General features: G+C 46.3%; 1 protein-coding gene across 8 annotated transcripts in view; it reads right to left on the reverse strand.

Moving 5' to 3' along the window:
* The window catches only part of Mknk1 (MAPK interacting serine/threonine kinase 1), a 42,069-nt gene extending 32,017 nt beyond the window's left edge, over positions 1-10,052 (reverse strand). For 5 of the 8 annotated variants that reach the window (XM_048443910.3, XM_048443912.3, XM_048443913.3 and 2 more), the window contains exons 1-2: positions 9,965-10,052; positions 1,740-1,895 (exon numbers count right to left, since the gene is read on the reverse strand). The gene's annotated coding sequence lies outside the window, so the exon portion shown is untranslated. Of the gene's footprint in view, positions 1-1,729; positions 1,896-2,163; positions 2,378-9,964 lie in introns of those variants that run through there. The other 3 variants (XM_048443911.3, XM_085686452.2, XM_048443909.3) reach the window with 2 other exon arrangements.
* Between the last annotated feature and the right edge of the window lie 1,955 nt (positions 10,053-12,007).

The raw sequence follows: 12,007 nt of genomic DNA on the forward strand, positions 1-12,007 counted from the left end.
ATTAACACAGTTCACAGTTAACATTGATCCCTGGCTTTTTTTCTACCCTTAATAACTATCAACCATTCTTCCACAGAAAAATGACGACAGTTGCTTTTGGCTCAGCTTACAATTCAAACAGTGCTCACAAGTGCCACTCCTTAGTATGTCATCAGTGTGCTTTGCTGCACAAAAGAAGTGCTTTGTAAGTGCATCTTCCATACATCATACGGAATATTAGAGGTGGTCCTCAGGTGAGATTCAGTAAAGTCAGTGAAAATGGCTGATAAGTAGACGGCAGGAGAAACGACGTGGCTACGAGCACAGCTCCGTGCCACTGCTCTACTGCGGCCATCAGCGACTTCCTCTCTGCCACTGTCCAACAACACATAATACCCAGTCACTACTACTGTGATAACTGTGGATCCTGCAGGTCCCCTGAAAGGGTTTCTATGTGGCACACTTGTGAGCCTCTGTTCTGGGCAATGAGGAGAGAGTCAGGAGCACTGTGGCCTTCAAGCTGGCTGTGACAGACAGTAAACAGCAACTGCCTAGAGACAGGAGAGACGGACACTGCTGCACCAGGCCAGAGAGAGGCGGGGAAGCCTACACTAGAGGCAAGAACCGCAGGCAGGAAGGGAGGAGGGAGAGCTTGTTATAGAGCAAGGGAGGCAGCCACAGAGGCAGAAATGGTCCTGTCCAACGACTGGAGACAGCGCAAGAGTCACTGTCCTTGACAGTTATGACCATCCTTGAAATGGAGGAGAATGTTTGATTCTTCCCTAACCCCATGGCTTAGCATGGAACCAGTCACAGAGTGGGGCCTCACTGTAGGTGTACGAATATATGCTTTTCAATGAAAAACAACCATAAGAACAGCAATGTCATCAGAGAAGCGGAGAACTTGGGGGGCAGTTATGGGAGTGGGGAGCAGGGTAAGATGGCAGAGCCACCAGGAAGCTTCAGGTGAAGACAGGTGACACACAGCACTTGAGTACTAAGAAAAAGCACAGGCCAGGCTAAAACAATCTTACTCAACCCTCATGTGTCCCAAATCAGTCACTGAGGTTTGACTGATAACTTGCCACGCATGATGAGGCCTCTGACTTGAGCAAAACACGGAACATGTCACAGCCTCAGTATCTGTGCCATGTGTGAGATATAAAACAAACAGAATTTTCAACAGTTCTTCAGGAGGAACAAGACTCCATGGGCAAAAGAATTTCACTTTTTATATGTCTGCTGTACTTGGTTCATCTTGTTATGATGCAGTAGATTTACTTTTATAGCTAAAAGGAAATAAATATGTTTTATTTACTGCTCTGTTTTCCTCCTGTCCCTCTGCCATTTTGCTCCAGAAGAAATGTGGTCCTGTTTACTAGGTAACCGCCACAGGAACTTACTGGGACCTGAGACGGCTAAGCCAAGTTGCCCAAGCAAATATTGAAAACCATCAACTGCTTAGATGATCTAGAACTCACTCTTTTCTCTGGACAGAAGCGAGAAGCTCAATTCAAAGTAATGTGAAAAGGTGAGTGGGGGCTGGCAGGATGGCTCAGTGAACAAAGGGACCCATCTCCAAGCCTGAGGACTTGAGTCTGATCCCTGGGACTCACACGGCAGGAAAGAACTGACACTTGAAAGTTGTCCTGTGACCTCCACACACAACAGGACAGCCCATCCCCAATGAACACAAAATAAACAATTAAAGATGTGGCTTTAGAGAAAAGGGAGGAAGTGCGCAGCTCACCCAGTCTTACCACAAAGTTCTTCGATCAGCAGTGAGGCTCGTGAAGTCCCGGAGGAATCCCAAGGTTGCTGTCTTCCAGACACAGGGAGCTGTCCACTGGCCTCTGCCCAGGCAATGTCCTTCAGTTGGCCACCTGCCTCTGCTTCATCGCATCCAGCATGGAAATCTTCAAGAAGCAAAAGGAGAGAGGGTGTGAAACTGATGGCTTCGCCAAGAGGACCAGAGGAGACGCTGATCAACCCAAGTGTTCCTGCTCTGCGGGCTCCACTAGGAAGCAGAGGTGTACACAGGAGTCACAGATGTCCCCGGGCTTTAAAATCCATGGCTAACTGAAAATACTTACGCTAAGCACTAGAAGGTTTGTCGGGAGTCTGAATAAAGAAATTCCAGATTTGCTCCCATGTGGGTTCCAGGCATTAAAAGCCGTAACTCACCAGGACGATAGAGCTGGACCCCTCTCTTGGCTCCTACTCGCACACAGAGGGGTCGAGTTGGCACTACGCAGTTGTTTGCTATGAGAGGCTCACACGTTCGTTCTGGCTCCTAAAAGTCAGGCCCAAGTCTCTAACAGTACCAGATAAAGCAGACCCTGAGAGCAGTAGGTGGCGAAAACGGAGATCGTTTTGTGCCCAACACAATCACTGCTGATTCCCAATGTGAAGACTGCATTTTCTGTAGGCCCAGTGCTATTTTTAACCCCCTGGCTTTAGTTGTCATGTGTCAAAGTTGCTCAACTTTTTTCTCAGTGAAACACACGTGCACTTCCCCTTTTCCCTGGGGAAAAGCACTGAAAATGTGCTTAAGTCTCAATTCTGGGCTTCTGTGCCAAAACTTCTAAGGTTTCTAACTGGAAACTGGATGCATTTCAACGTTGCCTCAAATCACATTTTCCAAGTTGGACGTGTCCGAGCCCCTCCCATGGCTTCCTTCCTTCTGATTTCTCTTCTGCTCTATCCGATTACATCATCCTGCCAGTCATCTAGTCACAGAACCACTAACTCACTTCTCCCCACCTATCTAAGCTCCACAGGCTCATGGTCCAGGTCTTCTCTTCAGCCTGTCTATAGCTCTTCAAGGTCCATAGCAAATTACCGAGAGGATCCTATCAACTTTGGAAGCAGCCTGGACTTCCTTTTCTATTCTCTCTAGCATCTAACTAGCTCACAGCATTCCATTACAACACAAAATACGCACCATGATTCTCCCACCAAGCTACAAGCTCCTCAAAGGCAAGCTGTAGATATTTCCAGTTAGATACTTCTAGCATTTAATACAGCATCTGGCACAAAAGGGCTCCAGTGAATCTGAATGAATAACTTCATCCACAAAGTATCCTGTTCATTGCTTATTAGAGACTTCAGCACATTGGACAGTCCTATCTATTGTGCTTTTGTTCCCAAAGGGATCTCCCAGGCTCAATGAATCTATTTCTAGAACCCAAGGAAGCTTGGCTGATATGCTTTCCTGTTCCCACCACTGCCCTTTCAAGGTCAGCCTTGAATAGCTATGAGCTTTAACTTGCCGCCTTTAGTGCTACCAGAAGCTAGCAAGTATTTTTCTGTAAGGGGCCAGATAGTAAATAGTTCACACTTCATGAGTCACATGGTTGTTGCTTCAGCTGTTCAGCTCAGCCTTTGTAAAGAAGAGTGCAGCCACAGATTGTATGTAAATGAATGATTATGATATATATCAACCAAACTTTAATTGTGGAAACCACAGCTTGAATTTCACATACATTTCATGTCTCACAAAATGTTTACCCCCTCTTGATTCTCCATTGCCAAACACTTAAAACCGCAAGAAAGCACTCTCAGCTTGCAGTCTTTACAAAAACAGGTGGCACACCAGGTTTGCCAACAACTAGTCTACTGTAAAAAACAAAAACAAAAACAAGAATAAACAACCAAAAAACACAAAGAAACAAAATCCAAGATTCAGAATTCTGTTACAGACTTTGTCTTACCCAGCCATTAGGAGTCACTCTAGGGCTGAGGAAGTAGAAAGCATACGGGCTTTCAAACACTAGATTCTAGATTCAGCTTCTGGTCCTGACATCTACTAGCAAGGCAACATTGGACATACTCCTTAACCCTTTTTCACTGCCATCAGCTACAAAACTGGGACAATAGCACACACTGTGAGAATTAAGCAGAGTGTATATATCAAACTTGTGACACCAATGTCTGGCATTTACGAGGCATTCCATAACTTCCACTTCCACTATTACACTTTGTGAGAAAGGCTCCCTATGTCAGTCATAGCTCTGGAAGCAACTAATTACTCTGGAAACTACATCTGGACAGCAAGAGAGAAGATGGTGTCAGCAAAGGTCAAAAGCAGGGAGGAACTTTTAGATACACACAGGGGAACCTAAGGGCCCAGGGGGGCTGGTTGTTCAGTCACCCCTCCTATTCCTTTGGGTCATTTTCCTTCTTCATCAAAGGATCCATCACTTGACTTTCAAGACAGCATCTGGAGGATACAGAAAAGGCTAAGGTTTGAGCATTTACATTCTTACCTCCCAAAGCCAGACCTGAGCTTGCCATGTCTTTGCTGGATGTCTACTAGGTGCCATGGCCTCTGCTGGGGCGATGCGGCCTCCCTGGCACTGCCCAGATCAGTTTCTTACACTATGTTTCTGCTCTTTTCTAGAAGTCTTTACCTGCAGTCCAGCCACAGGGCCAAGTCATTGCCCTAAATCATTTCCAACTTCCCATGAGTGTGCATGTCTTATCACAGTCTCCCCGTAGGCTGAGCCAGGGAGAGAGTGGACTAACCTGAGTCAGCTCTGGGTCCTTCTACCTGGCACAAGGCTGAGACTTCTGCAGCATTCACCCTTTAAACTGTCCTAGTTGGACTTATTAGCAGACTGAGCACAGTTTGGATCACCACCAGGAAGAGGAAAAACCTCAGAGAAAGAAAAGAAGCATAACCAATGTGATCCAAGCGATGGAAAATAGGTTTTGCGGATGAGGTGAAAGCAGCCAGGCGGTGTAGCCCGGCGAAGCGAAGATGAGGCCTAACTGGATTCTGGCTTTAAGTACAGAAAAGGTTCTCATAAGAAAATCTTGATCTCATCCCCGCCTTTATAATCAGAAGGAACTTTTCCATATTCATGGAAAACAGAACAATAAGAACTTGCTTAAGTTAAGGCTCGAGGGGTTTAAGCTGGGAGGAGCTAAGTTTTAGACACCACTATCCGGAGACACCATACTGCTGTTCTTTTTGGCAAGTGAAGTGAAGGGGCCTTGCATGGTGCTTTGCTGAAGGCTGTGCAAAAGGAAATGAACACCTGCTCTGGTCCTGTTTACTATGGAAAGAGGTGTGGAAAACATGAGTCAGGTGAGATAGTCTATCAAGACACTGGCTTTTTAACTGACTGTTTCCCATCAAGCACTTTAAGTGATGTCATGCTTTGGAACCCTGAGATAGAATCACCTGCCTTTCTAAGCTTCTTGATGGGGCAATGAAAAGAGAAAACAGCAACGTCAGAGTAAGATAGTGAGGAGAATGGCCCTAACAAACACAATTCCTATGAAATTAATACAAAACTGGGTATTAAGGCAATTACTAATATAGTTACAGATACTACTATTATTAACTATTAGTTACTATTATTATTATTAGTTACTGATACTACTACCTGCTGGTCACTGAGCAGCTTAATGCCATTTTAGTTCTTAAAGCAGTCCCATGAGGTAGGGAATATCTGTACCCCATCTTCCAGAAGAAGAAATCTGAAACTAGGCAGAGTTAAATAACTCGTCCAAGTCACATAGCTATCCAGTGACTGAGGCAGGATGACCCAGGCAGGCTGATTTAAAGCCTGTACCTGACCTACTGTTTCCCACAGAGAGGAGAGGCTGGAGTTTAAACCCTTCTTTCTGAGTCCAGGTTCATCCCCTCTGCTTTATCTTTAGACAGTCTCAGGGACGGAGGCTGAAAAACACAATGAGGGACAAGTACCAGACAAGTACTACCTGGATCAAAGGCCAGACTCCTGGCTCCAGCTCTTTCCAGATTCCTATTGAATTTCACGATGAGAAAATGAAGCATTATGATAATGTCAATTTTACCTCAGGATTTGTACCTGAAATCCAAGGGTGCCTCTGTAAACTCATTCTCAGATCATAGGACCTAAGGGCAGAGATGCACTGACTGAGAGCACTGTGACAGCAGCCATAGGCTCAGACAGCCGGCACAAGCAGACTTAGACCAGGCCTCTCAGGTAGTTTACAGCTGAAGCCTCCTCATTCACGTCCCTATTCTGGAAGTTTCTTTGTTCCAGTTAGCCTCTGTCCCACAGCCACACTCAACAGAGGCCTCATCATGGCATCCAGATTCCTACAGCACAACCCTCCCAGGTCGTTCTGAACCATGCAGCCAGTGACTAGCTCTGTCCACCCTTAGTGAAGCTACTTTAATCTTTCTGAGGTCTGCTTTCCTCGTCTTTCCATTGGGGATAAATGGCCCTCTATTACAGAGGTTGTGAGGATTAAGCAAATTACAGTGTGTAAACTCTGTGGCTCATTGCAAGCCACAAGCAGACTAGTAATAGATGAATGTTAGCTTCTTCTCTCTCCACATGAGCGGAACCCCTTCTCTTCCTCAGTGTGCCTGTGCCTCATGTGTGTGTCCCCTTCCATGCATTTCTGCCTCCAGACACAACTCCAGCAGCCCTTTCTCCTGGAGTGAATTTCTTCCGTGTTCCAGCTTAACTTCTCACCATCAGAAATCTGGTCATGTAGGGATTGATTTCTCCTCCCAAACTCCCTCTTGGTTTACATCCCTTACTTCATTTACCCAAGTCAGTCTGATTTCCGTTATTTATGTACTGATCCATTTTCCTAACAATACACAAGGGAGAAGGTTTCGAGGAGACAATTACTAATAGGAGAGCAAAAAAAAATTGTTGTTATCCTTGGGGCATGTATTTCTCAAGACTAGAGGCTCATTCACACCAAAAGCTTTGTATGTGAGGCTTAACTGAATCTTTCCGTGTCACACTGGGAATCTTATTGAAAGATCCAGGACAATAAACAGACAATTTTTGTGTTCCTGGGGATCAAAGTTGGAGCCTGGTGAACGCTAGGCCATGGATCTACTATTGAGCTACAGTATCAGCCAAACAGGCAATTTTTAAAGTATATTCATGTTCTCAAACTAAGATCCGCTAATACTCATGTGGACTTGCTTCATTCCTTTGTCCATCCTTCTGGCACATCATGGATTCCTCTTGGGACATCTCTTCAGTGTTCAGGGAGACACTTCTGGGAGGGTGGCTTTCACTCTCAGAGGAAGGGGGCTCCAGGAGCAAGCTCTCCAGAGAACTGCTCACTCCATGGGTAGGTGACTGCCACTATAGCCATACTAAACCCCAGAACTATAGGATTAGAAAACAGTGGGAATGATTCCTATCTGCCTTGGTTTCTGAGTCTATAAAATAGTTTAAGATACTTAAAACTACAGTCCAGTCCATAGTAAGTACTTGATAAGTGTTATCTTTATCAACCATGGAGAGCTACTTGGGAGGTCTCATAGGCAGGGTAACCACTTGAGCTTAGTAATCAGAGGCCAGCCTACGCATCACAGACAGTCCATCTCAAAGAATTAAAATGAATTAATTTAAGTTTTTTTTCTTTTATTTATTAGAGTACCAGAAAGATGGCTCTGCAGTTAAGGACAAGTACTGCTCTTGCAATGGGACCTGAGCTCAGTTCCCAGCATGCACATTGAGTGACTCAAAATAACCGGTAATGTCAGCTCCAGGAATCCACTACTCTCTTCCGGTCTTCCTGGGCACCTACACTTGTGCAGATGTACATAATTAAAAAATACAAATAAGGTCAGAGGTGGTGATAGTGGTTTTAATTTCAGCATGTGGGAGGCAGAGGTAGGTGGATCTCTCTGAGTGTCATGCCAGCTTGTGTACATACTGAGTTCCAGGCCAGTTAGAGATACATGGCGAGATGTTGTACTGAATTAATTAATTAATCAACCTACTAGAGTTGAATTAAAAAAAAACAAACAAGTGTCTGGACATTTCACTTCCAGAACCCTCTATCCTTGACTGAGTCCTAGCGTAATCTTGGTCCAGTTTTTCCCAATCCATAAGATTAAGGTAGTAGAGTCAGATGGTTCATTGCTATGTTCCTTCTGCCTTCAAGAACACTCTCTCTGTCTCTCTGTCTCTCTGTCTCTCTCTCTCTCTCTCTCACACACACACACACACACACACACACACACACGAGAAACTGAGAACTTTCTGTTCCGTTTGCTGGGGCTGTTGGCAAGGAAAAATGTGAATTTGTAGCTGCTGGTCCCACACAGAAGGGACTACTGTTTACCAAGGCCAAGGGCAGAACAATTGATTACTCCGCCACCTGTGAGCTTTCCCTACATGAACTATATCACAGACTATACAGGTCCCTGGACACAGCACAACTTCTTTCATAACTAAACTCAACAATAGCAAGACCAGGGCCTAAAATCAATAACAGCAATGAAGAATCTTGGCTCATGAAGAATTCCTGCCCCTTTGTGCCGCTGATGCCCATAAGTAGGGCATCATCCATCTAAACCAGGGCCCTCCTTAGCCATTAAGGAAAACACAAGGTCTCCTTCTAAACCTGACAGCTTGTAAAACAAGGACAAAAGCGAGGAAATTTTTTAAAAAGTCACTGACTCATTTAACCACGAGCACTACAGAGACCTACTATGTGCCAGTCCCGTGCCATGAAGAGGAGGTATGTCACAGTCCTGGCTCCTTGCCACCAACCGTAGTCAGGGTACATATGAGTAATGTATCTCAAGAGTTCTTTGCTAAGTATTCGATTGGAGGGTTCAGTCTCTGCTACAGGAGGCTGGAATGGGAGTGTCTGTCTACTCCAACAGAGGGATGAGAAGCTTCACCGAGAATGTAGTAAGATGTGGTGTGAGCAACCATGAAGAAGCTACAAAAGGCGCCATATTGATTACTATGGGTCACATAATAGGAAACCCTGCTCTTCCTAGCTAGGCAGGCGCTGCAATTTGCCAGCTTGTTCTCAGAACTTCTCTCCCATGATTTGGTTGGCTGTTGCCAGGCCCTCTGACTGCCAAATCTGCTGAAGCAGGAGAGCAATGACACTCCGACACAAGCCAAAGCCCAGCTACTAACCGTCGATTATAAAAAGAGACACTCTGAGGTGGGAGCAGATTGGGGAAGGGGCTCCAAAGGTCCCATCTTGCTCATATCTATCCAGATTCCAGACCCTGTGTCTATTCTTCATATCACTCCAAGCCCGGGCCCTTTAGAAGGCTTGAAGCTAAGGACAGTGGGTTGAAGCTTTTTGGTTTGATGGCTGGGAATCCAGGGAGACACTGTATGTCAACTACCCAGCTGGTGCTTGGCACAAGGCCTGTGGTCAACAAGTTTTAGCTCCCTCCTCACACTGCAAGGTCAATTCCAGCATGTAAATCCCACGGAAGCTCCAAGGCTCAGATTACATCAGCCTTTCCCCCAGGGCCTCCCTGAAATATGCCAGACCAAAATACTCTCTTTCCTAGAAATCACAACAGTTATGTATTAGTACCCACAGCACATAATCATACTTAATCCTCACAATGACATTATTATATCCATTTTAATAGAGAAAAGGTTCTGAGAGAGAAAATGAGTTGTCCTAGGATATGCAGCTAGGAGATGGGAAAGCACTCCCACGCTCATTCCACAGTACTACAGCTACAGAAGAGAGCCAGCATCCTACCCACGGTCCTACATCTCTACGCTGGACAAATGTGGCAGGAGCCTTTAAACACTGTATTGCAAAAACAACTGGAAATAGTTAATTTACCACAACAAAGTACACACATTTTATAACGTACTCATGCCAGTGGATTGTATGAGCCTTGAGCCCTTCCACAGCCTTCAACAGATCTTTGGTCTGAGGCTCAAACCCCATACAGGTTGAGCTCCGACCGTCGGTACCCACGGGGTCCCGAACCTGTCACAATCCAAGCCCAACCCCAGGCACAGAGGGCGCCAGCGGGATTTTACACACTGCAGTCTCGGCAGGGAAGCAGCTCTGAGTACAGTCCTAAAAGGGTGTCCCCTTCGGCTGTCCCTCCTCAGAGAAATCGGGTCGTGACCTCGAACTGCTCAGAAGGCCCTGACTGCCGCTCCCGGGCGCACCGCCGTACTCCAGACCCCTGTCCCGACCCGCCCGGAGGGACTCTTGGCTGTCTCTCTTTTACCTTAGCTGACCACCACGGGAGCGGCCGCGCGCACCCCCACCTGCAGGTCTCTGCCGGGAACGCGGAAGAGGCGGAGCTAGACTCTGGGGGGAGGGCCTTGGCAGAAAGGGGCGGGAGGGGCGGAGTCACGCCTGCGCCCTGAGGGTCACATGTGGTCAAAGAGGCGAGTCGTTTACACCGCGCAGGCGCGGCAAATCCAGGCGGTGGCGGGCTGTTGACGTGCGTTACTCTTTCTCAAGCAGAGAGAGGAGGATCCCGCAGGTGCAAATAGTTATTTCTGCGAGCCAGGACAAAAGCGTTTTTTAACCTGGAGGGCAGCTCTGTTAAAATTTCTTCGTTTTAAAGTTTAATTTTGAGACAAAGCCAAGGCTGTATACCCCAGGCTGGCTTCAAACTCGTTTTTTTTCTCTTGACTCAGTCTCCAGAGTTGTGTGATTACAGACTCGCACACCACCAAGCACGACTATAAAGTTTCTGTAAAGGTCTGTGTATACAGAATTTCACGAGAGTATGACTAAAACATTACTTCCAATAATTAAAAACGTTTGTTTTCGAGACGGTCTCACTATATAGCCCTGGCTGTCCTAGACATCGCTGGCCTCGAGCTCAGACATCCACTTGCCTCTGCCTCTGCCTCTCGGAGTGCTGAGATTGAAGGCGTGCACAACTACACCAGCTAAAACAAACTCTTACTGTGTGTGCTATAATTAGATGACTACCTCGACCAGCTGTGTGTGTGCATACACTAATTAGATTAATACCTCAACCAGCTGTGCGCGTGTGTGTGCGTGCGTGCGTGCGTGTGTGTTTTGTGTGTGTTTGTACACTAACTAGATTAATCCCTCAGCCATCCTCCCTGTCTCACTTCCATAGGCTGCAGGTGCCTGAGAGGGGAAGAGCGCTGTTTGGCTTCAGTTCAGTCTTTCTTTGTGTGGCGGAAGTAAACATCCCAATCCCATTCAGTATTGTGAGCGTCTGGTGAGCAAGGCACTTAAAGAACTTCTCGCTTTCCCATCAATCATCTCGGAAACATGGGCTCCCTTCTGTGTTCCACTCTATGATGGAAGGAAGTGGGGGTTTTCAAGACTTTGCTAGATTTCCAATCTAGATGAAGACTGGAAAGGAGAGTCTCTCCCCCAAGCTTTTGTATTTTGTCCCTCCCAGAATTTGAGTCCTACCCAAAGGCTGTATATCCCAACCTCTTCCAACCTCCCAGGCCCACCAAGCTTCGTGTCTTCACAGGCCTTTCTAACCTATTCCCCAGTTCTCAATAGCCAAGTGGTCCTGAGTCGCTCAGGCATAGACTGTAATGCGGATTCTCAAAGTCACTACTTTCCCACATACATGACAACCATGGTTAATTTACATTGGATAAAAGCTCTGAGGGGCTGCCCGGAAGGAGGGCAAACAATGCAGAACCCAGACCTTCTTTGGGCCCATGCTACTCCATTCCACAGCTCCACACAGGGGCAGCAGGGAACATAAAAGGAGCTGCAGTGTTCATGAAAGCCCCAGGATAGGCAGTATTGTTTACTCAGTGGGGGATGTTCTGCCCCAGGGTGGAGAGAGTAGCTTCTTCCCTGCTCCCTGCCACAAAGGTTGATGTCGATCCTGAGCAATGGACAACGAAGCCCAACCTGGTCTCCTAGGTAAGCTGATTCTGCTAGGTTTTGCCTGCTTGGGTGAGAGACTCTTTTCTGTTGTTAAAGAGGTCAAAGCTCTTCCTCTCTTTTCCACTAACCATCCCTCTCAGTCTCTCAAAACAAGTCTCTCTCTCTCTCTCTCTCTCTCTCTCTCTCTGTGTGTGTGTGTGTGTGCATGTACACACACACACACACACACGTGCTTCCTAATATATTTTCAGACATCTCGATTTTGAGATAAATCTCTTACTTCCAAAAATGTACATGAACTTGCTAACAGTTGGACTGCCCAATAGGTTTGAAAACACCACTTTTTTAGAAAACTGGGCTTTGGGCACTAGAAGGAGCATCAAATGAAGAACCTTCTAGATTCTACAGCAGTAAAAAAGGCTGGGAGGAC

The sequence above is a fragment of the Myodes glareolus genome, chromosome 3 (genome assembly GCF_982192425.1).
Source record: "Myodes glareolus chromosome 3, mMyoGla1.1, whole genome shotgun sequence".
Taxonomy (NCBI): domain Eukaryota; kingdom Metazoa; phylum Chordata; class Mammalia; order Rodentia; family Cricetidae; genus Myodes; species Myodes glareolus.